This window comes from Chiloscyllium plagiosum, unplaced genomic scaffold (assembly GCF_037043375.1).
Source record: "Chiloscyllium plagiosum isolate Xiang-an unplaced genomic scaffold, Cpla_swu_hap1 HiC_scaffold_7, whole genome shotgun sequence".
Lineage (NCBI taxonomy): Eukaryota > Metazoa > Chordata > Chondrichthyes > Orectolobiformes > Hemiscylliidae > Chiloscyllium > Chiloscyllium plagiosum.
Window position 1 is genome coordinate 42,495,571 of NW_028270145.1, and position 24,533 is coordinate 42,520,103.

Below are 24,533 nucleotides of genomic sequence, written 5' to 3' on the forward strand. Positions count from 1 at the left end.
ACAGCAAGAAATTCCAGGTGAAGGCAAGCCAGATCAATTTTTTGGTGCTACATATTCTGAAATAACTCCACAGAGGCTGATATCCCATTACCAAATTACCCTTTATTTACACATGAACAATCCTTGACTTCAGTATTGCCTCATATAGAGTGGGGACGAGAGTGCCAGTATCCCTGACGCTTAACTTTTTTATGTCAGCCAGGGCTCCCTGACTGGACCATTTTACCCACCTTAATCAGACAACCCGTATTCTATGAGGTCCAGATGGCTGATCTTGTCATGATTAATACATGTTCAAGTCACAGAATTTGTCCCAACTCAGGAAAGGTTGAAGATGAAAGACAACTGCTTATCCCATACGACAAAGAAGCTCCACAGATATGCATTGGATTTTTCAACTTCTTGCCACATATATTTCAAATATTTCCAAACAAACATCATAATTGAAAAAGCTCTTCAAGAAAGATGTAGTATATGATGGTACGTATGTGTGTACGTCAGGAAGTCCATTAACATACATTTGCGCCTCTCAAACAAGTGTTGTCAATGAAAACTTCAACTCTGCAATAGCAATATCCAAGGACAAAGACATTCCTAGAAGTTAATGCTTTGCAGAAAAGGGCTGGGAGTGTGCATTAGGTAAGATGGAAAGTCAATTTCATATCAATCTTGAAGTCTACCACAAGCGCAATCAACGTAGAGAATGCAACACTTATTCTAGTATTCAAGATTCCAATTTGTTAAGCAATTCACTGTGGAAACCTATTACAAACCATTGGAAATGATTAGGAGCAAATCACTAACAAGTAGACCACTATTCTACAATAATCTCTAGCAAAAGTACAGTGATAGAACATTGACATCGACCACAATCCCGATTGCAAAATGAACACCGAGGACACACTAAGCAGATTGCTAAATCCAAGCAATGATGCAAAGTTTCCACTGGATATGAGAGTCCTAATGTGGACATTAAAATTGAAGATGTGCTTCAAATGAATCTCTTGTGTTTTGGACAGCATAAATATAACTAGCTCCAATTGGAAAAAGACCCACAGCTGAATGTATTATGGAAAGTTATCATACGTCTAACATGATGAAAGAGCTGCCAGACACACACACTGGCGATTTTGGGCCTATGAGGATGAGCTTGGTATCTTCTGAAGCATCTGCTGAAATTTCAGCTCTGATCTCCAGCATCTGCAGTCCTCACTTTCTCCTATCTTCTGAAGCATTATCTTCTTCAAAGGAAAACAAATTCTGTGCCCAAGCCCTATGCTGGGACAAACTGTCAGAACTTCACCAAGGACATAAGGCATGAAGCAGATGAGATGTTCAGCATATAATACAATCTATAGGCCAAGGAATAATGGTGACATTGAAAAACTAGTGACAATGTTAGAGTAGCCACTAGAACCTTAACATCTTCATGAAATTCTAATAGTATCTTGGTCAAAATCGCTGCTGATCTATTTACCGTGAATGAAAATGACTTCGTCTTAAAGCTTGAAATTTGCAATTGTCAGAGAAGTAAAGAAAATTTCAAACCCGTCTTTGGCAGACTCTTTTAGTGCTATTTGCAGTCTGTGTGGTGTACCTGAGAGAATCATCCCTGACTGTGGGCTATAGGTAATGGCAGACCTTTGAGATCTATGTGTGCCAAATGGGCAAGAACCATATAATATCCTCATCACATTACTCCAGATCGAATAGTCTCACTAAGTAAATGGTTCTTACCATTAAATCACTCAGCCTGAATTAAAGGACACCGAAACAGGAATTTTGTCACCATGTTATCTCACAGAGTTGCAGATATGCGATTACCCTTGTCAGCAGAGATCATGTTTGGAAAGCAGGTGAGATTTTTTTTTCAAATATTCACCTGTCCGATTTCTCCAATTTGCAGGGTGCATTTCTCAACAGCAAAAGGATGAAGTTGACACATGATTTCCAGCACATAATTGCCTCAACTACACAAAGAATAAAAGGTCAGAATCTCTCAACTCACAATAGGAGCATGGTTACCCAAGGGGCAGAGTAAACCCACGTCCTATGTAGTCTTGACACCAAATGGAACAATGCTAAGGAGAAACAGGAACCAGCGAATGGAAATGTACACAACACAGACTTACAATGATGTTGAGAGAAAGTGAGGACTGCAGATGCTAGAGATCAGATTTGAAAAGTGTGGCACTGGAAAAGCACAGCAGGTCAGGTGGCGTCCGAGAAGGAGGAGAATTAAAGTTTTGGGCATAAACCCTTTATCAGGAATTTCGAATCTCCTCCTCAGATGCTGCCTTACCTCCTTACAAAGATGTTGCCAGGGTTTGAGTGTTTGAGCTATAGCTGAAGGTTGCGTGGGCTCAGGCTATTTTCCCTGGAGCACCAGAAGCTGAGGGGTGACCATATAAAATCATGAGGGGCATGAGGGTGGGGAGGGGGGTATGGGGGTGGAGTCCAAAACTCAAGGGTTTAGGGTTGATTTGGAGGTGCTGGTGTTCGACTCGGGTGGACAAAGATAAAAATCTCACAACACCAGACTATAGACCAACAGGTTTATTCAGAAGCACTAGCTTTTGGAGTGCTGCTCCTTCATCAGGTGGTTATGGAGTATAAGATCATACGACACAGAATTTATAGCAAAAGATTACAGTGTGGTGCTACTATAACGATATATTGAAAAAAACTGATTGTTTGTTAAGTATTTCAACTTTTAGAATGACCATGTTAGTTTCATTTCTTATATAAATCCCAGAACATTTTTAAAGTTACCTTCTTAAGTTAGTTTTAACAATAGGTGCCATCTCAGCTCAGATATAGCATTGAAGATGTGAGGTTAAAGTCTGTCTGTGTCCCAATGTTCAGACTGATTCTATTTCTAAAGTGGGATTTACAGAATCTTACATAATTTGTGCAGTGTTTGAGCAAAATAAAATGTAATTCTGCAAATACAAATTCACCCCACAAACTATATGTGTGCACGTGCAGGGGAGACAGAGTGAGCATGAGCATGTGACTGCATGTGTTGAGGGGGGGGATGGGAGTATTGGTGAAAGAGTGTGTGTATGTCTAGGTGTTTGAGTGTAAAAGGGTATAAGTCTGTGAGAGGGTGTGTGTGTGTGTGGGGGTGTATGTGTCAGCATATGAGAGAGAGCTTGTGTGTGAGAGACGGTCTGTTTGAGTGTGTGGGTCTGTAGGAGTGTGTGTGTATGCGCTTGTGTGCATGAGTGTGAGAGAGGGTATACTGCAGTGGGGTCATCTATGGTGTGATATGAACTCAAGGTCCCGTTGAGGCCATCCCCATGGGTACCGAACTTGACTATCAGCCTGTGCTCGGCCATTTTGTCTTGTTGCCTGTATTTTATGTCCTCTGCCTAATGAGCTTGGTGCTGATTATGTTTAACTGGCCAGGACAGTGCCAGCTGAGACTCTAGCTGCCATTTCACTTCTGTTCACTGAGGTCTGTTGGAGGATGGCTGACAGAATCCTTACAGTGTGGAAGCAGGCCATTCAGCCCATCAAGCAACTCTCCAAAGTGCATCCCAACCAGACCACTCTCCCAATGCTACCCTTGCAACCCTGCTTTTCCCATGGCTAACCCATCTGCCCTGCACATCCTTGGACACAATGAACAATTTAACATGGCCAATTCTTCTAACCTGCACATCTTTGGACTGTGGGAGGAAACCGGAGCACCCAAAGGAAACCCACTCAGACATGGGGAGAATGTGCAAACTCCATACTGTCACCCAAGGCTGGAATAGCTCAGGGTTCCTGGCGCTGTGAGATAGCAGTGCTAACCATTGAGCCACTGTACAGGATTCTCCAACAAGACATCTGAGGGCCATTTAAAGGCCTCCTCCCATGGTTGCTGGTGTTCACCCAGCAGTGGACAAGAGGGTGACCACACAGGGAACTCAAAAACAAACTTTGTTGGGTTGACTTTTAGTTTTTAGGAGAAGTCCTCATTCAAATGCACTCACTTCCTGATCGTGGCACCTGACATCAGGAACGGAGCATGACCGCTCACAGCCACACCCCTGCACTTACCTCCAACATCCCTTCCCCCATGATACTCGGCATGTTCTCAGTCACATTTGGCCTCAGGATCTTTATCCTCTACCTCTGGTCAGTGCATTTGAGAGGACTTAATATGACAGCCCTTTCCCATTGGAGTAATAGCAGGGAGCTGTTACTGGGCACTGCCACATGCATTCAATTTTGCCCACTAACTCTGCTTTGCTCTCAAATGCGACAAACTTGCTGAATATTTATAGCATTATTTGTTTTTATTCTGTGTGCACGCTGATTACTAATATTTTCCACACTTCAAAATATTCTGTTTCTTTTAATTTTCCTATCAAAATAGACAACTTCTGCCTTCCCCACCGTACTTCCATCTGCCATATTCTTGTCTACTCACCCAGATATCTGTCTTTCTCTGCAGCCTGTTTTTGTCCTCCTTACCAATTACTTGCCATTCAGTTGAAGCTCTCTTCACAGTTCTGTTGTCTCCGAGGAAAGGCCTGGGTTCAAGGCCCATTACAGGGCTCGAGCGCACAAATCGAAGCTGATACACCAGTGCGGTACTGAGGGACTGCTGCACTGTTAGATACATCTTCTTTCGGATGAGACGTTAAATTGAGGCCTCAATTGGTTTCTTGGGTGAATGTAAAGTAGCCTTGGTGTTGTTTTGAAGAAGGACAAGTGAATTATCCCAGGTGTCTAGGTCAATACTTGTCCCTCAATCCATCATAGAACTACCTTACCTGGTCAATGTCATGTTGCTGGTCCTGCACTGCAACACCAACTAAACTTCAAAAGTATTTCATTGTCTGTAAGTTTAGCATTTTGACACATCTGGTAGTTGTGAACATAAGTGCAATATTTTCCTTATCAGCAAACTTGGAAAAATGATATTCACTTTCAGCATCTAAGTCATTGATATAGATAATGAATAGCTGAAGCCCAACCATTGATCCTTGTGATTCTCTATTAGTTACAACTTGCCAACCTGAAAATTACCTGTTTATTTCTAGACTCTTTGTTTTCTGGTCAACAAGCAATTTTCAGTTCATGCTGATATATTACCTTCCAACTTATCTGAGTCCAAATTTTGTATAATGTGGCAATTATTGAATGCTTTTGAAAACTCAAAAGGTTAGAGACAAAAACACTGCAGATGCTGGGATCCAAAATAGACAGGTAGGAGGCTGGAAGAACATAGCAAGACAGGCAGCATCAGGAGGTGGTGAAGTCAACATTTTGGGTGTTACCTCAAATACATTTTTTATCTATCATCCATTCACCAATTAAATCCTCAAAACAGTCAAAGATTTGTCAAAAATGATGCCATTGGCATGATTCCATGTTTACTTTGTCTGATTTTACTCGGCACAAAGGAAGATGATTATTATTATTGTAGGTGGTCAGTCAGCTCAGCTCCAGGACATCTCTACAGGAGTTACCCCGGGTAGTGTCCCAGGCCCAAACATTTTCAGTTACTTTAGCAATGATCTTCATTGTGCCATATAGTCAGAAGTGGGAATGTTTGCAGATGATTGCATGACAATCAACACTGCTCCCAACTCCTCAGATATTAAAGCAGTTCATGTCGAAATGCAGCAAGACTTGGACAATATTCAGACTTGGGTTGACAAGTAGCAACTAAGTAAAAACAAAGACTGCAGATGCTGGAAACCAGAGTCTAGATCAGAGTGGTGCTGGAAAAGCACAGCAGGTCAGGCAGCATCCAAGGAGCAGGAAATTGGATGGTTCAGGCAAAAGCCCTTCATCAGGAATAGAGGCAGGGTGCCTGCAGAGTGGAGAGATAAATGAGAAGAGGGTGGGGGTGGGGAGAAAGTAGCATAGTGTACAACAGGTGAATGGGGGTGGGGATGAAGGTGATAGGTCAGAGAGGAGGGTGGAGTGGATAGGTGGAAAGGAAGATAGGCAGGTAGGACAGTCATGGGGATGATGCTGAGCTGGAAGGTTGGAGCTGGGGTGAGGTGGGGGAAGGGGAAATGAGGAAACTGGTGAAACCCACATTGATGCCATGGGGTTGAAGTGTTCCAAGGCGGAAGATGAGGTGTTCTTCCTCCAGGCGTCAGGTGGTGAGGGAGCAGCATTGGAGGAGGTCCAGGATCTGCATGTCCTTGGCAGAGTGGGAGGGGAGTTGAAATATTGGGCCACAGGGCAGTGGGGTTGATTGGTGTGGGTGTCCCGGAGATGTTCCCTAAAGCACTCTGCTAAGAGGCGTCCAGTTTTCCCAATGTAGAGGAGACTGCATCGGGAGCAACAGATACAATAAATGATATTGGTGGATGTGAAGGTAAAACTTTGATGGATGTGGAAGGCTCCTTTGGGGCCTTGGATGGAGGTGAGGGAGGTGGTGTGGGCGCAGGTTTTGCAATTCCTGCAGTGGCAGGGGAGGGTGCCAGGAAGGGAGGGTGGGCTGTTGGGGGGTGTGGACCTGACCAGGTAGTCACGGAGAGAACAGTCTTTGCGGAAGGTGGAAAGGAGTGGAGTGGGAAATATATCCCTGGTGGTGGGGTCTGTTTGGAGGTGGCGGAAATGTCAGTGGATGATTTGGTTTATGCGAAGCTTGATAGGGTGGAAGGTGAGCACCAGGGAAGTTCTGTCCTTGTTACAGTTGGAAGGGTGGGGTTTGAGGGCGGAGGGGCGGGATGTGGACGAGATGCATTGGAGGGCATCTTTAACCATGTGGGAAGGGAAATTGCAGTCTCTGAAGGAGGCCATCTGGTGTGTTCTGTGGTGAAACTGGTCCTCCTGGGAGCAGATATAGTGGAGACGGAGGAATTGGGAATACGGGATGGTATTTTTGGGTAGGGTGGGAAGAGGTGTAATCCAGGTAGCTGTGGGAGTCGGTGGGTTTGTAAAAAATGTCGGTGTCAAGTCGGTTGTCATTAATGGAGATGGAGGGTTCCAGGAAGGGAAGGGAGGTGTCAGAGATGGTGCAGGTGAATTTAAGCTCGGGGTGGAATGTGTTGGTGAAGTTGATGAATTGCTCAACCTCCTCGTGGGAGCACGAGATGGTGCCAATGCAGTCATCAATGTAGCGGAGGAAGAGGTGGGGAGTGGTGCCGGTGTAACTACGGAAGATGGACTGTTCTACGTAGCCAACAAAGAGACAGCCATAGCTGGGGCCCATACGGGTGCCATGGCTGGTCTGGAGGAAGTGGGAGGATTCAAGGAGAAATTGTTAAGGGTGAGGACCAGTTCAGCCAAACGAATGAGAGTGTCGGTGGAAGGGTTCTGTTGGAGACGTCGGGAGAGGAAGAAACAAAGGGCTTGGAGGCCCTGGTCATGGCAGATGGAGGTATGGAGGGATTGGATATCCAAGTAGCAGCTAACACTTGTGCCATCAATGAATCCCCCAGTAGCAGTCTTCTTGGAGTTACCATTGACCAGAAATTGAACTGGCCTAGCCATTTAAGTACGGTAGCTACAAGGGCAAATCAGAGGCTAGGAATCTTGCAGCTTATAGAATTCTCCCCATTTGTCTGAATGAATACACTTCTATCAACATAGAAAACAAAGCAGTCTGCCTGATTGGCACCACATCCTAAAACATTCACTTCCTCTGCCACCACCATTCAGTAGTAGCAGTGTGAACCATCAACACAATGTACTGCAGAAATTCATAAAAGCCTGTTAGAAAGCACCTTCAAAACGCATGACCATTACCATCTCAGAGGGCAAGGGCAACAAATTCATGGGAACACTACCACTTGCAAATTCCCTTCCAAGCCACTCATCATCTTGACTTGGAAATGCATCACAATTCCTTCACTGCCACTGGGTCAAAATCCTGGAACTTGCTTCCTAACAGCATTGATGTATCAATACCAATGAATTGCAGTAGTTTAAGAGAAAAGCTCACTATCACCTTCAAAAGTGCAACAATGGATAGGTAATAAATGCTGGCTCAGCCAGTAAAGCCCACCATCCCATAAATTAATTTAAAAATAATTAGAGGTATTATTTTCTAACTGCTCTCCTATCATGTGCCTGACTAAGTTATAGCATTTTCCCTACTGCTGATGTCAGGTTAAACTAGCCTCTAATCTGTTGAATATAGATGGTTCTTCAAGGTTGGAAGCAATGCAACCATTATCTCTGTAGCCCATCTTCTTTCAAGGTATTGGGTATTGGCCATCAGCTCCATGAGATTTGCTGAAATTTAGTTCCATTAATTTCTCCAGTGCTATTTCTATACAAATAATACGTTTGAAGTCCTTTATTCTCACCGTTACAACAGAGGGCATAATTTTTTTATTTGAATTTAAAGAATGGCTTTGACCATGTTGGATGGCATTATACTCAGCTGGCAATGCCCAACATGTGTTCGTTCACGCAATTACATGTTTCTCATTCATAATCAGTGCAAGTGAGGTGTTGTGTTCTCCAAACCTCACTGATGAACTCACATGTTTGACATCATTCATAGTGCAATGCTCTGTAATTCACGCATCACACCTCATTGTAGTGTAAGTAACTGTCAGATAAGGTGTTCAGCCACAGCAATTGTACAGTGCAGTCTTGTTCTCTGTGAAGTATTGAAGGGATACTGATGGAGAATTGCTCAGGAGGGACATGATTCATAGAATCCCTTCAGTGTGGAAACAGGCCATGGCCCAACATGTCCAAGCTGACACCAAAGAGCATCCCACCCAGACTCACCCCTCTACCTTATCCCTATAACCCTACATTTTCCAAGTTGAATCTACCTAATCTATGCATCCCTGGACACTATGGGCAATAAGCACAGCCAATCCAAATAACCAGCATATCTTTGGATTGTGAGAGGAAATCGGAGCACCCGGAGGAAACCCATGCAGATAAAGGGAGAATGTGCAACTCCACACAGACAGTTGCCCAAGGCTGGAAGTGAACCAGGGTCCCTGGTGTTGTGAGGCAGCAGTGCAAACCACTGAGCCACTATGCCCCTCCCAGATGAGTCACAACTTGATAGTCCACATGAGGAATGACTATCCTGAAATTATGTCTTTATCATAAGAACCATATTACTACCAGCATAGAGTCATAGAGATGTACAGCACTGAAATAGATCCTTCAGTCCAACTTATCAATGCTGACCAGATATCCTAAATTAGTCTAGTCCTATTTGGCAGCAGAACAATCTAATGGATTAGCTACTTCCTGACTGTATGGAGCCCACCCTGGCCCCACACTTCACACATCGCCATTCTCTTTCAGGACATACAATGTGTTTGCTGTGGAAGCAATGGGCATGTACAGTACCTCTGATACCAATGCAGCAGCTTGATGTATAACAACATGCCCATTCCGCACAGCCAGCACTTTCACATAGAAGAATACAGCGCAGTACAGGCCCTTTGGCCCTCGGTGTTGCGCCGATCCAAGCCCACCTAACCTATACTAACCCACTATCCTCCATATACCTATCCAATGCCCGCTTAAATGCCCATAAAGAGGGAGAGTCCACCACTGCTACTGGCAGGGCATTCCATGAACTTACGACTCGCTGAGTGAAGAACCTACCCCTAACTTCAGTCCTATATCTACCCCCCCTTAATTTAAAGCTATGCCCCCTTGTAATACCCGACTCCATACGCGGGAAAAGGTTCACACTGTCAACCCTATCTAACCCCCTAATCATCTTGTACACCTCAATCAAGTCACCCCTAAACCTTCTTTTCTCTAATGAAAACAGCCCCAAGTGTCTCAGTCTTTCCTCATACGATCTTCCTTCCATACCAGGCAACATCCTGGTAAACCTCCTCTGCACCCGTTCCAGTGCCTCCACATCCTTCCTATAGTATGGCGACCAAAACTGCACACAATATTCCAGATGCGGCCGCACCAGAGTCTTATACAACTGCATCATGACCTCAGGACTCTGGAACTCAATTCCTCTACCAATAAAAGCCAGTACGCCATATGCCTTCCTCACCGCACTATTTACCTGGGTGGCAACTTTCAGAGATCTGTGTACATGGACACCAAGATCCCTCTGCTCATCCACACTACCAAGTATCCGACCATTAGCCCAGTACCCCATCTTTTTGTTATTCTTCCCAAAGTGAATCACCTCACACTTAGCTACATTGAATTCCATTTGCCACCTTTCTGCCCAGCTCTGCAGCTTCTCTATATCCTGCTGTAACCTGCCACATCCTTCCTCACTGTCAACAACTCCTCCGACTTTCGTATCATCCGCAAACTTGCTCACCCAACCTTCTAACCCCTCTTCCAGGTCATTTATAAAAATGACAAACAGCAATGGTCCCAAAAACAGATCCTTGCGGAACACCGCTAGTGACGGCACTCCATGAAGAAACTTTGGCATCAACTACTACCCTCTGTCTTCTTCCATCCAGTCAATTCCTAATCCAAACCTCCAACTCACCCTCAATGCCATATCTCCGTATTTTCTGCAGTAGCCTACCATGGGGAACCTTATCAAACGCCTTACTAAAATCCATATATACCACATCTACCGCTTTCCCCTCATCAACCTCCTTCGTCACCTTTTCAAAGAATTCAATAAGGTTTGTGAGGCACGACCTGCCCTTCACAAAACCATGCTGACTATCCTTGATCACATTATTCCTATCCAGATGTGCATAAATCCTATCCCTGACAATTCTCTCTAAGACTTTGCCCACAACAGAAGTGAGACTCACCGGCCTATAGTTACTAGGGTTATCCCTACTCCCTTTTTTAAACAAGGGAACCACATTTGCTATCCTCCAGTCTTCTGGCACTACTCCTGTAGACAAAGAGGACATAAAAATCAAGGCCAATGGCTCTGCAATCTCCTCCCTTGCTTCCCAGAGAATCCTAGGATAAATGCCATCAGGCCCAGGGGACTTATCTATTTTCACCTTTTCCAGGATTTCCAACACCTCTTCTCTACATACCTCAAAGCCATCCATTCTACTTATTTGTGACTCAGTATTCACATCGACGACAATGCCCTGTTCCTGAGTAAATACTGAAGAAAAGTATTCATTCAGTGTCTCCCCAATCTCTTCTGCCTCCACACGCAACTTCCCACTACTATCCTTGACTGGACCTATTCCTACCCTAGTCATTCTTTTATTCCTAACATACCTATAGAAAGCCTTAGGGTTTTCCCTAATCCTACCGACTAAGGACCTTTCATGTCCCCTCCTTGCTGCTCTTAGCTCTCTCTTCAGGTCCTTCCTGGCTACCCTATCGCCCCAATTGAACCTTCACGTCTCATCTTGAGATAGGCCGCCCTCTTCCATTTAACAAGGGATTCCAATTCCTTATTAAACCACGGCTCCCTCGCACGACCCTTTCCTCCCTGCCTGACAGGTACATAATTATCAAGGACACTCAATAGTTGCTCCTTGAACAAGCTCCACATATCATTTACACTCTTGCCTTGGAGTCTACTTTTCCAAGCCACACATCCTAAGTCATGCCTCACCGCATCATAATTTCCCTGACCCCAGCTATAATTCTTGCCCTGTAGTACACACTTATCCCTCTCCATCACGAGAGTAAAAATCACCGAATTATGGTCACTATCCCCAAAGTGCTCACCTACCTCTAATTCTAACACCTGGCCTGGTTCGTTACCCAGAACCAAATCCAGTATGGCCTCACCTCTTGTTGGCCTGTCTACATATTGTGTCAGGAAACTCTCCTGCACACATTGAACAAACACTGACCCATCTAACAAACTTGAGCTATAGCTTTCCCAATCAATATCAGGAAAGTTAAAGTCCCCCATAACAACCACCCTATTACTGTCACTCATCTCCTGAATCACCTTCCCTATCCTTTCTTCAATGATTCTAGGACTATTAGGAGGCCTGTAAAAGACTCCTAACAGGATGACCTCACCTTTCCTATTCCTAACCTCAGCCCAAACTACCTCAGATGGCAAGTCCTCATCCATCGTCCTTTCCACCACTGTAATACTATCTTTGACAAGCAATGCCACACCTCCCCCTCTTTTACCCCCACCTCTGACCCTACTAAAACATTTAAACCCTGGAACCTGCAACAGCCAATCCTGTCCCTGTTCTAGCCATGTCTCCGTAATAGCCACAACATCGAAGTCCCAGGTACCAACCCACGCTGCAAGTTCACCTACCTTATTTCGTATACTTCTTGCATTGAAGTATACACACTTCAAGCCACTTTCCTGTTTACAGGCACCCTCCTTTGAAATTGATGCCATGTTCCTAACCTCCCTACACTCCAGGCCCTGCACCCTGAAGCTACAATCTGGGTTCCCATGTCCCTGCAGAGTTAGTTTAAACCCCCCCCAAGAGCACTAGCAAACCTCCCCCCAAGGATACTGGTGCCCCTCAGGTTCAGGTGTAGACCATCCTGTTTATAGAGGTCCCACCGTCCCCAGAAAGAACCCCAGTTATCCAAAAACCGGAATCCCTCCCTCCTGCACCATCCCTGTAGCCACGCATTTAAGTGTTCTCTTTCCCTATTCCGCGAATCTCTATCACGTGGCACGGGTAACAAACCAGAGACAACAACTCTGTTCGTTCTAACTCTGAGCTTCCAACCTAGCTCCCTGAAAGCCTGTCTAACATCCTCGGCACTCCTCCTACCTATGTCGTTGGTGCCAATATGGACCACGACTTCGGGCTGCTCCCCCTCCCCCTCCAGGACCCGGAAAACACGATCAGAGACATCACGTACCCTTGCACCTGGGAGGCAACATACCAAACGTGAGTCTCTCTCGTTCCCACAAAACCGCCTATCTGTGCCCCGAACTATCGAGTCCCCAATTACTACTGCTCTGCTCTTCTTCACCCTTCCCTTCTGAGTAACGGGGACAGGCTCCGTGGCAGAGACCTGAGCCCCGCTACTTACCCCTGGTAAGTCATCCCCCCCACAAGTATCCAAAACGGTATACTTGTTCTTGAGGGGAACGGCCGCAGGGGGTCCCTGCACTGGCTGCTTCCTCCCAGTCCCCCTCACTGTCACCCATCTATCTGCCATCTTTGGAGTTACTACTTCCCTATAACTCTGATCTATGACCCCCTCTGCCTCCCGAATGATCCGAAGTTCATCCAACTCCAGCTCCAGTTCCCTAACACGGTCTTGGAGGAGCTGGAGATGGGTGCACTTCCTGCAAGTGTAATCGGCAGGGACGTCGATGGCATCCCTCACCTCATACATGTTGCAGGAGGAACATTGCACTGCCTTCACTGCCATCCCTCTAAAGCTAACTTTTATTTAAAAAAAAACTGGGTCTAAAGAATACAACAAGCAAAATTCAGCACTTACCTACTTACCACAACAGATGTTATTATTAGGTTAGAGGAGGAGGGCGGGTGGGAGGCACTACCCGTGTAGTGCCTCGGGTTCCTCTCCTTCGCGCTTTTAAAGGGGGAAAAAACCTACCCAGGTAAGCTTACACTAACTGCTTCCGGGTCTCGGCTGCCCCTCTGGTCGTCGTCACTTCCCCCTGGTGCTCCCGCTCTTTCTGTGAAGAGAGAGTGAAAGAGAAAAAAAAACACCGCTGCCCGCTACCGGTAAGTACTTTTAAAACCAAACGGTCTTACCTTCGCTGCTGCTCGCACTGGAAATGACCGACGACTTCGAAGGGTGAGTATAAATACTCAGCGCTTTCCTTCCTGGCTGCCCCTCTGGTCGTCGTCACTTCCCCCTGGTGCTCCCGCTCTTTCTGTGAAGAGAGAGTGAAAGAGAAAAAAAAAACACCGCTGCCCGCTACCGGTAAGTACTTTTAAAACCAAACGGTCTTACCTTCGCTGCTGCTCGCACTGGAAATGACCGACAGCTTCGAAGGGTGAGTATAAATACTCACCGCTTTCCTTCCCGGCTGCCCCTCTGGTCGTCGTCACTTCCCCCTGGTGCTCCCGCTCTTTCTGTGAAGAGAGAGTGAAAGAGAAAAAAAAACACCGCTGCCCGCTACCGGTAAGTACTTTTAAAACCAAATGGTCTTACCTTCGCTGCTGCTCGCACTGGAATTGACTCTTTGCTGGGGTTTCCACAGCCATAAGCCGCTTATGTCTCCTTCTGTTCTGAAGCATGTGCTCTGAGCCACAGCTACCTGGCTGCTCCTGCTTTCAAAAGCTACCTCTATGCCATCCAGTCCTGTCTGATAACAAGCATCCTGATTTTCAGGGGCTACTGCATTAACATTGCTCAGTTGATAATTTGCAACAAGTGGCTCAGCGGTTAGCATTGCTGCCTCACAGCGCTAGGGACCCGGGTTCGTTCCCCGCCTCGGGCGACTGTCTGTGTGGAGTTGTGCACATTATCCCCGTGTCTGCGTGGGTTTCCTCCAGATGCTCTGGTTTCCTCCCACAATCCAAAGAGGTGCAAGTCAGGTGAATTGGCCGTGTTGGGTGTATTAGTCAGGGTTAAATGTAGGGGAATGGGGTCTGGATGGGTTACTCTTCAGAGGGTTGATGTGGACTTGTTGTGCCAAAGGGCCTGTTTCCATGCTGTAGGGAATCTAATCACCAAATATTAATTCCTCTTAGGAAAAATAGTTCAACCATGGGTGACCAAATAAGTTAAATATAACATTAGATTAAAGCTTGTAATTAGATTAGATTAGATTAGATTAGATTAGATTAGATTTCTTACAGTGTAGAAACAGGCTGTTGTCAAAAATGTGTAATAATTCTAATGGTGATAGAATTCAGTTCATCCTGTGAACACAAGGTAGGAGAAAGGGAGGACTGCAAATACTGGAGACCAGAGTCAAAAAGTGTGGCGCTGGAAAAGCACAGATGGTCAGGCAGCATCCGAGGAGCAGGCTTATCCCCAAAACGTTGATTCTCCTGCTCCTCGGATGCTGCCTGACCTGCGGTGCTTTTCCAGTGCCATAGTTTTTGACGATGAACAAAGGGTCTAGGGACACTGATTGGAAATTTAATATGATGAGTTGTATAATTAATGGGATACAAATATATGAAGGTAGGCTTTTCATCATCCAGTTGAGAAATTAAATGACAAGAGTTTGTCTTGATGATGGAAATCTGAATTCTAGACACTTGCCTAGTTAAATCATCATCATTATTGTTGCCATCTCAAGGAGGGGCAAATCACACCATACTTTTATGTTTGTAGTTGTTTATGCTTGTATTCACTTTATTTGATTCCTCGATCGTTCTTTCCTGAATTCTAGTGAGGCTTTCAAAAATGTCCCTCATGGCGGGCTCATGCAGAAGATTAAGATGCATGGGATCCAGGGTGACTTGGCTGTGTGGACTCAGAATTGGCTTGCCTATAGAAGGCAGAAGGTAGAGGTGGAAGGGTGTTCATCAGTTGGAGGTCTGTGACTGGTGGTGTTCTGCAAGCATCCATACCAGGATCACTGCTATTTGTAATATATATATATATGACTAGGATGAAAATATAGGTAGGTGGGTTATTAAGTTTGCAGATGATAAGAATATCAGTGGAGTTGTAGATAGTGTAAAAGGTTGTCAAAGGATACAACGGAATATAAATCAATTTCAAATATGCACGGAGAAATGGCAGATGGAGTTTAATCTGGGTGAATGTGAGGTGCTGTACTTTGGGAGATCAGATGTTAAGGAGAAGTATGCAGTTAATTTCATAGAATGTGCAAAAACAGGCCCTTCAAGTCCACACCGACTCGCTGAAGAGTATTCCACACAAACTCATTCCTCTACATTTACCCCTAACCAACACATCCCTAAACACTGTGGGCAATTTAGCATAGCCAATTCACTTAATCTGCACATCTTTAGATTGTGAGAGGAAACCAGACCAAACCCACACAGACACAGGGAGAACATACAAACTCCACACAGACAGTCGTCCGAGGCCAGAACTGATCCCAGGTCCCTGGTACTGTGAGGTCATAGTGCTAACCACTGAGCCACTGTGCTGCCCTAAGCCCACTTTCCACAAGAAAGAATAATGGCATGTCCCTGAGCATCACTGATGTACACAGAGATCTTGAGGTTCAAGTCCATAGCTCCCTGAAAGTGGCCACACAAATAGTTAGGGTGGTAAAGAAGGCAAATCGCATGCTTGCCTTCATTGGTTGGGGAATTGAGTACAAGATTCAGAAGTCATGTTGCAGCTTTGTAACACTTTGGTTAAGCCACACTTAAGAGTATTGCATTTATTTCTGGTTGCCACATTACAGGAAGGATGTGGAGGCTTTGGAAAGGTTGCAGAAGAGGTTTACCAGGATACTGCCTTGATTAGAGAGTATGAGCAATAAAGATACCCTCAAATATCTTAGGTTGGTTTCTTTTGAGGCTGCGGGGAGACTTAATAGAACCTATAAAATTATGAATAGAGGGTTGGTGGTCAGAATCTTTTCCCCAGAGTTGAAATGTCTAATGCTAGGGGGCATGCATTTCAGGTGAGTGGGAGAAAGTTCAAAGGAGATGTGAGGGATAAGTTTTTTTTACACAGAGAGTGGTAGGTGTCTGGAATGGTGCTGCAAGGGATGGTGGATGAGGCAGATACAATAGGGGTGTTTAAGGGACTTTTAGATAAGCACATGATTATGCAAGGAATGAAGGGATCTGGATCAAAGGCAGAATGGATTAATTTAATTTAGTGTCATATCTGGTACAACATTGTCGGCCAAAGGCCCATTCTGTGCTGGACTGTTCTATTTTCGATGTTTTAATTTTGGCAGAGTACAACTATGAAATAAAACCATGCTCTTTCCAATAACCCTCTTCCAGCTTTCCCAATCACTATTCTCTACCTTGGACTTCAACTTTGAGCTAAAGTTGCTCAAGCTGTAGATACACTACAGACATGGGCTGTCCAGAATGGCGGTGCACATCATGAGCTCCGATTTTGCAGTCGTGGCACACCACCTGCACCTATTGTCATTCCTACATAACCTTGTTCTATTTACTTCATCCCATTCCAAGTAACCTGTTCCTAGTAGGGCCAAAGGAAAAGTGTCAAGGGGAATCTCAAAGCCTCCATGAAGGTCAGCTCTATGAACTTCAATGCATAAAAGGCAGATATCCCTTGTGGCCAAATTAGCAATCCATTACTAAAAATGCTGGTATCAGAACCTTCCAATCAATAAGAGCAACCTCTAAGAGAGAATGGCAAGAGAGTTGGAAAGAGGGTAGGGGATCAAGTCAATTATTCAGCCTCACTTCTACCAGCTGATGACCAATGTATTCACTCTGGGATAACCTATGAGACTCAGATGAGACTCTTAAACCATCAGCAAGACCATAGCCATACAAACATCTCAAATAAACCTACCATCCATAAGAAAGAATAATCCTTGATTCAACTGATTGCTAATGATTTTTTAAAAATTTAATTATGTTGTTTATGTACTGACTAGGAGAAAGTGAGGACATTCCTGATGAAAGCTTATGCCTGAAATATCGATTTTCCTGCTCCTTGGATGCTGCCTGACTTGCTGTGCTTTTCCAATGCCAATGTTTCAACTGTTTATGTAGCGAAACAACTTAACTTGTATTTCAGGCTTTCTGGAACAATTTATTCTACTGCACTTTCTTGTGCCAACTCTAATTGATGATTTTTCTCCTACTTTGTTCAAAATTTCACCTTTATTACTTTTATACTCTTAGACTGACGTTCTCTCTTCTTTTTGCTCACATTCTCTCTCCCCCTGCTACTTTAGATTCATATATTCACTCTTTATTTCTTTGTCCCTTTTTCTTTTGTTGCTTTATACACTTGAAGTTGTGCGCGTGCTCTCTCCCTTTCATTCTCCATCCCCCCACTATTCTCTCCTGTTGGAGTGGTCAATCTGGCTCTCTCCCACTGCTTTGTATTCTTGAGAACTCACACTCTCAATCTGTCTGTTCCTCACTGTTTTACACTATTAAGACTGCTCTCTCTCCTGCTTCACTTTATATTGTCAGGCCTGACTCTCTTTCTTTCTTTTTCTCAAACTGTTGGGGCTGCTTTCCCAACCTGTTTCCCACTGATTTATACTCTCAGGATGCTACTGTGTCTCCCACCACTTGGACTGCTCTCTTTCTCCTCTGCCATTTTACACATCCATTGCCTCCTTCCTTCTCCCTGTCTCTGTGTTTGCATAAAGCCTCTTACATCTCGATCATTTTCCAGTCCCAATGATAAGATCATCCATCAGAATTATTCACTTTTCTCTCTTTGCAATCTTTCTGAGCATATCTAACATTTTCTGTTTTCAGTTAAGGTGGATCCAGTTTGCCAGCTTCCACATGGGAGTATTGGTAGATGGTGCAGTGCCTCAAGCACCCTCTCAGATGTCTGCATTATAGATATGCTGCTGTGACTGCTTGTTTACTCTGTTATACTTCATGCTGACTTGTACCTAATAATATTCTCAAACATTATGTAGTGTTTACTTATTTCAAACAAAGGAACAAGACCCTGTACATCACAGGACCTGAAAGTAAACTAGAAGCTCCTGAGATGGAAGCCTCCAGCATAGAATGGCACTAATACATGTTTTCCTTTCTCAGTTGAATACAACGATATATCATCTTAGTTATTTATTACTACGTTGCAAAAGTTACACTATAAGAAATAATTTATTTTTTGAGATATTTGTGATTAACTTGCTACTGACAAATGGCAGCCTTCTAAATACCTGACCTTTAGGAGTCTGTTGTGGGACCAAATACTGAGAGTTCTTCAGTTTTGTGGAAAGAAAAAAATAAAAATCTACTTATCAGCTGATATTGGATTATGAAAAATGGGGGAGATGCAGTAGTACTGTAAGGCGTAGAGTTTCATCAAAACATATTTCAAACTCAAATAGCTGATTCCACTATATAACCCTGCTTTAAAAAATGTACCAAAGCTACGTGGGAGGAACAATGCTGAAATTGAAAAATTATGTTTTGGAAAATTCTCACTAAGTTAGACATGTTTTCTTTCACCGCATGGTTCATTCAACCAAAACAATGCTCATTATTGTTATTTTAAATATTCAAAATGCTCAAATCAGCAGCAATTCTGGAAATGATTAAAAAGTTTCTGATTATGTTATGGATCGAATAAGTATACAAGAGTTGCATCATGGTTTTACCATTTGAATTAGATTTCCATGAGGATGCGACAAAAAATATCTTCAGAATCATCTGGAAAATAATCTGAAAATTCACAGTAAATGTTTATAAACTTTTGAAAGTGCATTTTTAAGATTAAGTCATGGGATGTGGGTGTTGCTGATTGGGCTAGCATTCCTTGCCCATCCCTAGCTGCCCTTGAGATCTGTCTCCTTAAACCTCTGCAGTCCATTTGCTGTAGGTACACTCATAAATGCTGTTAGGAATTATTGACCCAGTAATACTTATTTTCAAGTGTGGGTTGTGAATGGTTTGGAAGAAATTTGCAAGTGGTGGTGTTTCCATGCCTCTGTTTCCGAGCCTTCTAGATGGTGGTAGTCTTAGTTTTGGGAGGAGACGTGGTGAATTTTTGCAATACATTTTGTAGATGGTTAACTCTGCTGCTGCTGAGCATCAGTGAGCTGAGGGAGTGCATCATTAAGAACATTCATGGTGAAGAAAGTCAGATTTTTAATCAGTAAGGGAGTTTAATGGGCTTGGGGGGAGTGGGGGGGGGGGGGGGGGGGGAGAAAAAACAAGAAAGTAGAGATGAAGATTATAAATCAGCCATGATTGATGTCACTGAATGGAGGAACAGACTCAAATGGTCTTCTTCTGCTTCTATGTGTTATGTTCTTACAGAATGAATGCTTGTGGATATGGCACAATCGAGCAAGCTGCTATGTCCTGGCTGGTGCTAATCATCCTGAGTTGTTTTTGGAAATGCACAAATTCAGGCAAGTGGAGAGTGGCAATATACATGTGGATGACGCAGTGGCTTTCAGCATCTCATACACATGTGGCAATAGATAGGCAGTTTGGACCAATCAAATATAGTAATACACAGGGCGAGATGGTAACATAGAAAGATCTGGCAGCATCTGTGGAGAGAAAGCAAAGAAAATATTTTGGGTCCATTGACCCTTCAGAAGTTCAGAAGAGGTCACTGGACCTGAAATGTTGATTAAGCTTTTTATCCACAGAGCCTGCTGAGGTTCTTCAGCAATTTCTGCTCTTGTAATACTTTCGGGACCTGGGTTCAAATCTCATATCAGGTGGCAGAAGTTAAATTTAATGAATTATTTTGAGATGTAAAGCTGATCTCAGTAATGGTGACCATTAGGCTATCAATGATATTTGTAAGAACCCATCTGACTCACTAAATGTCCATCAGGGAAGGAAATCTGCCAGCTGTACAAGTGACTGCAGATCACCAGCAATCTGGTTAACTCTTACCTGTCCTCTGACAGTGGCCTGGAAAGTCTAGGCAATTAGGAATAGGCAACAAATGATGTCCCTCTCAGTGATGCCCACAAACCATGAAAAAATAATGGAAAAAAGATAATGTTAGTTGAATCATTTGCTGGATCTGAATTTGCTCCCACTGTCAATAAATCAGTTATCCTGCACTTTTCCCTTTCCCACTGCAAAATTTCTCAAAAGATGTAGGTTAGGGGATAACACAGTGTCATTGTGAAAAAACTCAGTTATCACTTCAAGTGTGACACAAAAGCACACTGCATTTGAATTTTGACTTCTGATTGTGTAGAACAAGGTAACGGCACAACTAAGGTCATAGTTGAGGATTTTTGGGCTACTTCATGCTTTTCAATTAGTATGCGTATCTGAGAGTAGCAGTTGCACAAATCTTTCCTGTTTGATTGGAATTTCACTGGTCAGTCCTTTATACTGAAGATTTAAAGCGTGGTGCAGGTTAAGTTGATCTTGGGCACTCAAATACAATCTGTAATTTATTACAGTTTCTACAAAGCTGCTTAAATTTCCACTGACACACTCAGTAATTATCCTAATTGTTTCACAGGCCATAAAAGTTTGGCTTTTAAACCCATGCAAAGTTGAGAGAGATTGAGGACACAACAATGCATAACTGCTTGTATTTCAAGCAGCTGTTTGTGACAGGATTTAGAAGATGGATTTTTGACTGCAAAACCACCAAGAAAATGTTTTTTTCACTGCCTTTCATGAGGAAAAGGTGCCCGGTGACAAAACAAATTGGAAAATTATCAAGACATCAAATATATTTGCAATATTCACTACTGCTGTTGGTCTAAGCTTCAATTAAAATTTTGTATGTTATCGACAATCTAAATGCTTTATATTCCTTTCTTTTTTTTTACTTATTCATTTTGTGCGATGTGCGTGTTGCTGGCTGGCTAGCATTTATTGCCCGTCCCTAGTTGCCCTTGAGAAGGTGGTAGTGAATTATCTTCTTGAACCGCTGTATTTCATGTGCTATGGGTTGACCTAAAATGTCATTAGGGAAGGAATCCCAGGATATTGCCCCAGCGACAATGAAGGAATGATGATATATTTCCAAGTCAAGATGGTGAGCGGCTTGGAACAGAACTTGTAGGTGGCGATGTTCCCATATATCTGCTGCTTTGTTGTTCTAGATGGAAATATTCATGGGATAGGAAGGCCCTGTCTGAGGATCTTTGGTGAATTTCTGCAGTGCATCTTGTAGATAGTATACACGACTACAACTGAGCTTTGATGGTAGAGGAAGTGGATGCTTATGGATGTAGTGCCAATCAAGCAGACTGCTACATCCTAGATTTTGTCAAGATTCTTAAGTGTTGTTGGGGCTACACTTGTTGAGGCAAGTGGAGAGTATTCCATTATACTAGACTTGTGCCTTGTAGATGGTGGACAAACATTGGGGAGTCAGGAGGTGAATTACTCACCGCAATATTTCTAGCCTCTAACCTGTCCTTGCAACCATTGCATTTATGGGGTGAGTCTAATTGAGTTTCTGATCAATGATAACTGCCAGAATGTTAATAGTGAAGATTTAGTGATGGTAACACCATTGAATGTCAAGGGGCGATGGATAGATTGTCTCTTGTTGGTGATCGTCATAGCCTGGCATTTGTGTGGCACGAATGTTGCATGCCACTTGTCAGCCCAAGCCTGGATATTATCCAGATCTTACTGCATTTGGACTTGGACTGCTTTAGTGTCTGAGAAGTCGTGAATGGTACTGAACATTGTGCAATCATTGGTGAGCATCCCCACTTCTGGTCTTATGAAGGTCATTGATGAAGCAGCTGAAGAAGTTAGGGCCTAGGACACAACTCTGAGCAGTTTCTGCAGAGATGTCCTGGAGCTGAGATGACTGACCTCCAATAATCATGACCATCTTCCTATGTGACAGGCATGACTTTAACCACTGGAGAGTAATCCTACTGATACCCATTGATTCCAGTTTTGCTAATGCTCCATACTCAGTCAAATGCAGCCTTGATATCAAGGGCTGTCAGTCTCACCTCACCTCTGGAATTCAGCTCTTTTGGCCATATTTGGATGATGACTTTAATGAGGTCTGAGGTAATGAGGACTGACTGGCTCTGGCAGAACCCAAATGGAGTTTTTGCACATCACACTATTCCTTCTTAACTTTGTACCTGTATGTGTATATGCCTGACAACAGTATCATATACACACACAGGTACAAATATGCTTTCCTTGGTAGAAATTAGACATGATAACTGGAGAGCAGTGTAGGCTTGGGCTAATGGAACTTAAAAGTTTGATCTGGTCAACTGGGTGAGTTGAAAAGAGGGGAATGAATTTCCCCTTCTCACCTGCTCCTCACACTATGGTGATCTTTAATCATTAAAGCCCTTGATCTAATTATAATGTGCCACACAACGAATCCATTTCCATTCAGAAAGCCATGGAACTGGGATGCCATGTTATCTGCTGTAGGCTGAATGTCAAAACAACCACAGATATTGGCCTTTGTGAATACATTTTCTGGCCTTTGTTTGTGAGCAACAAATTTCCTGAGGTTGCTGATGTGACCCAAACTTAGTTCAGTGGAAGTCAAAAATATATGTGGGCGGCACGGTGGCACGGTGGTTAGCACTGCTGCCTCACAGGGTTCAATTCCCGACTCAGGCGACTGACTGTGTGGAGTTTGCACATTCTCCCCGTGTCTGCGTGGGTTTCCTCCGGGGGCTCCGGTTTCCTCCCACAGTCCAAAGATGTGCAGGTCAGGTGAATTGGCCATGCTAAATTGCCCGTAGTGTTAGGTTAAAGGGGTAAATGTAGGGGTATGGGTGGGTTGTGCTTCGGTGGGTCGGTGTGGACTTGTTGGGCCGAAGGGCCTGTTTCCACACTGTAAGTAATCTAATCTAATTTAATATATAGTGATCTTGATGGTCACCAGTAGTGCCATGCCTGTATTTAAGATTGTCTTGAGATGTTTAAGTAGATGGTCAATCCCAGTCGAACCCTACCTGCCCTATAACATTGTTGCTTGGCTAGACCTGCAAAGTGATGGCTACCCCACTGGTTCATCTGGCCTATGCCTTTGGTACCATCACATTGTTCTCATAGCCCTTGCTTGCTCCTGTTCACCCTTCAGTACAAAGCTCAGTGGCAGAGAAGCTATTCTGATGACTGAATGGGCTGAAAGGCCACTGGCACTCTAATGAACAGTTCCTTTTGATTCCTGGCAGGAGGGGACTATGTCTCAGCTGGTGCTTACAGTTATTATCTGTGAATATTGTAAACAGTAATTCACGAGGTAACAAGCATGTTAAGACCAATACACAGTATTGGCTCTCCCGTGCATCACCAACTTCAATTTGTTCCAGTAATTTTCTAATAGGCATGCAGTAGGCGGCTCTCAGATGAAATAATACGCTAATAAAATGACATGCAATTTATATTTTGTGCCAAATCAATAAACACAACTTATAAAAGGTTACTATAACAGCCAGGTTTATTTTGGAATGTATTAAGCATTAACTATTGTAGATATGCCCTGATTAGGCAGGTACATCCCTACCAATGAAATCACTTTTTGTGGAACAATTTATAAATTGTATTTCCATAATGTCATTAGTTATAATAAAAGACATTCATTTCCACCATTCCTTTAATGAAAAGGGAAAAGTTAACCTTTAACATCAAATTAAGGTCATCTTTATGTTGCTGCATCAAGTTCAATTAAAAGTGGATTAAGATTTCCAAAACTCTTTGGACTTTACAGTTGGGATAGAATAAGGCCTCGATTCCTTCATACATCTTTGGAATCAAAGCAAATTGCAGGACTGAAAGAATGTTCTCTGTTTGTTTGCAGCATTCAATACCTTTGACCCGCATTTTTTAACACCTCTTATTTGGTCAAAAAGATGAATTTAATAACATGGATAGAATATTTTTAATGTACGTTTTAAGATCTGTGCAAGAATGAAGTTGAAAAACATGTATAATCATACAAACCAAGGATTATGATTTTATTGTGAGTGCATTAATGGACTAGTAATTTAGAGATTGAGTTTAAATCTCATCTTTATGCTGGAGAATTTAAATTCAATTAAGTAAATATATCTGGAATTAAAAAGATGACCGTTAATAATGGCTATAAAATTATTGGATTCTTGTAAAAGCCTGTCTACATTAGGGAAGGGAATTTTTAATCTTTTCCTCATTTGGGGT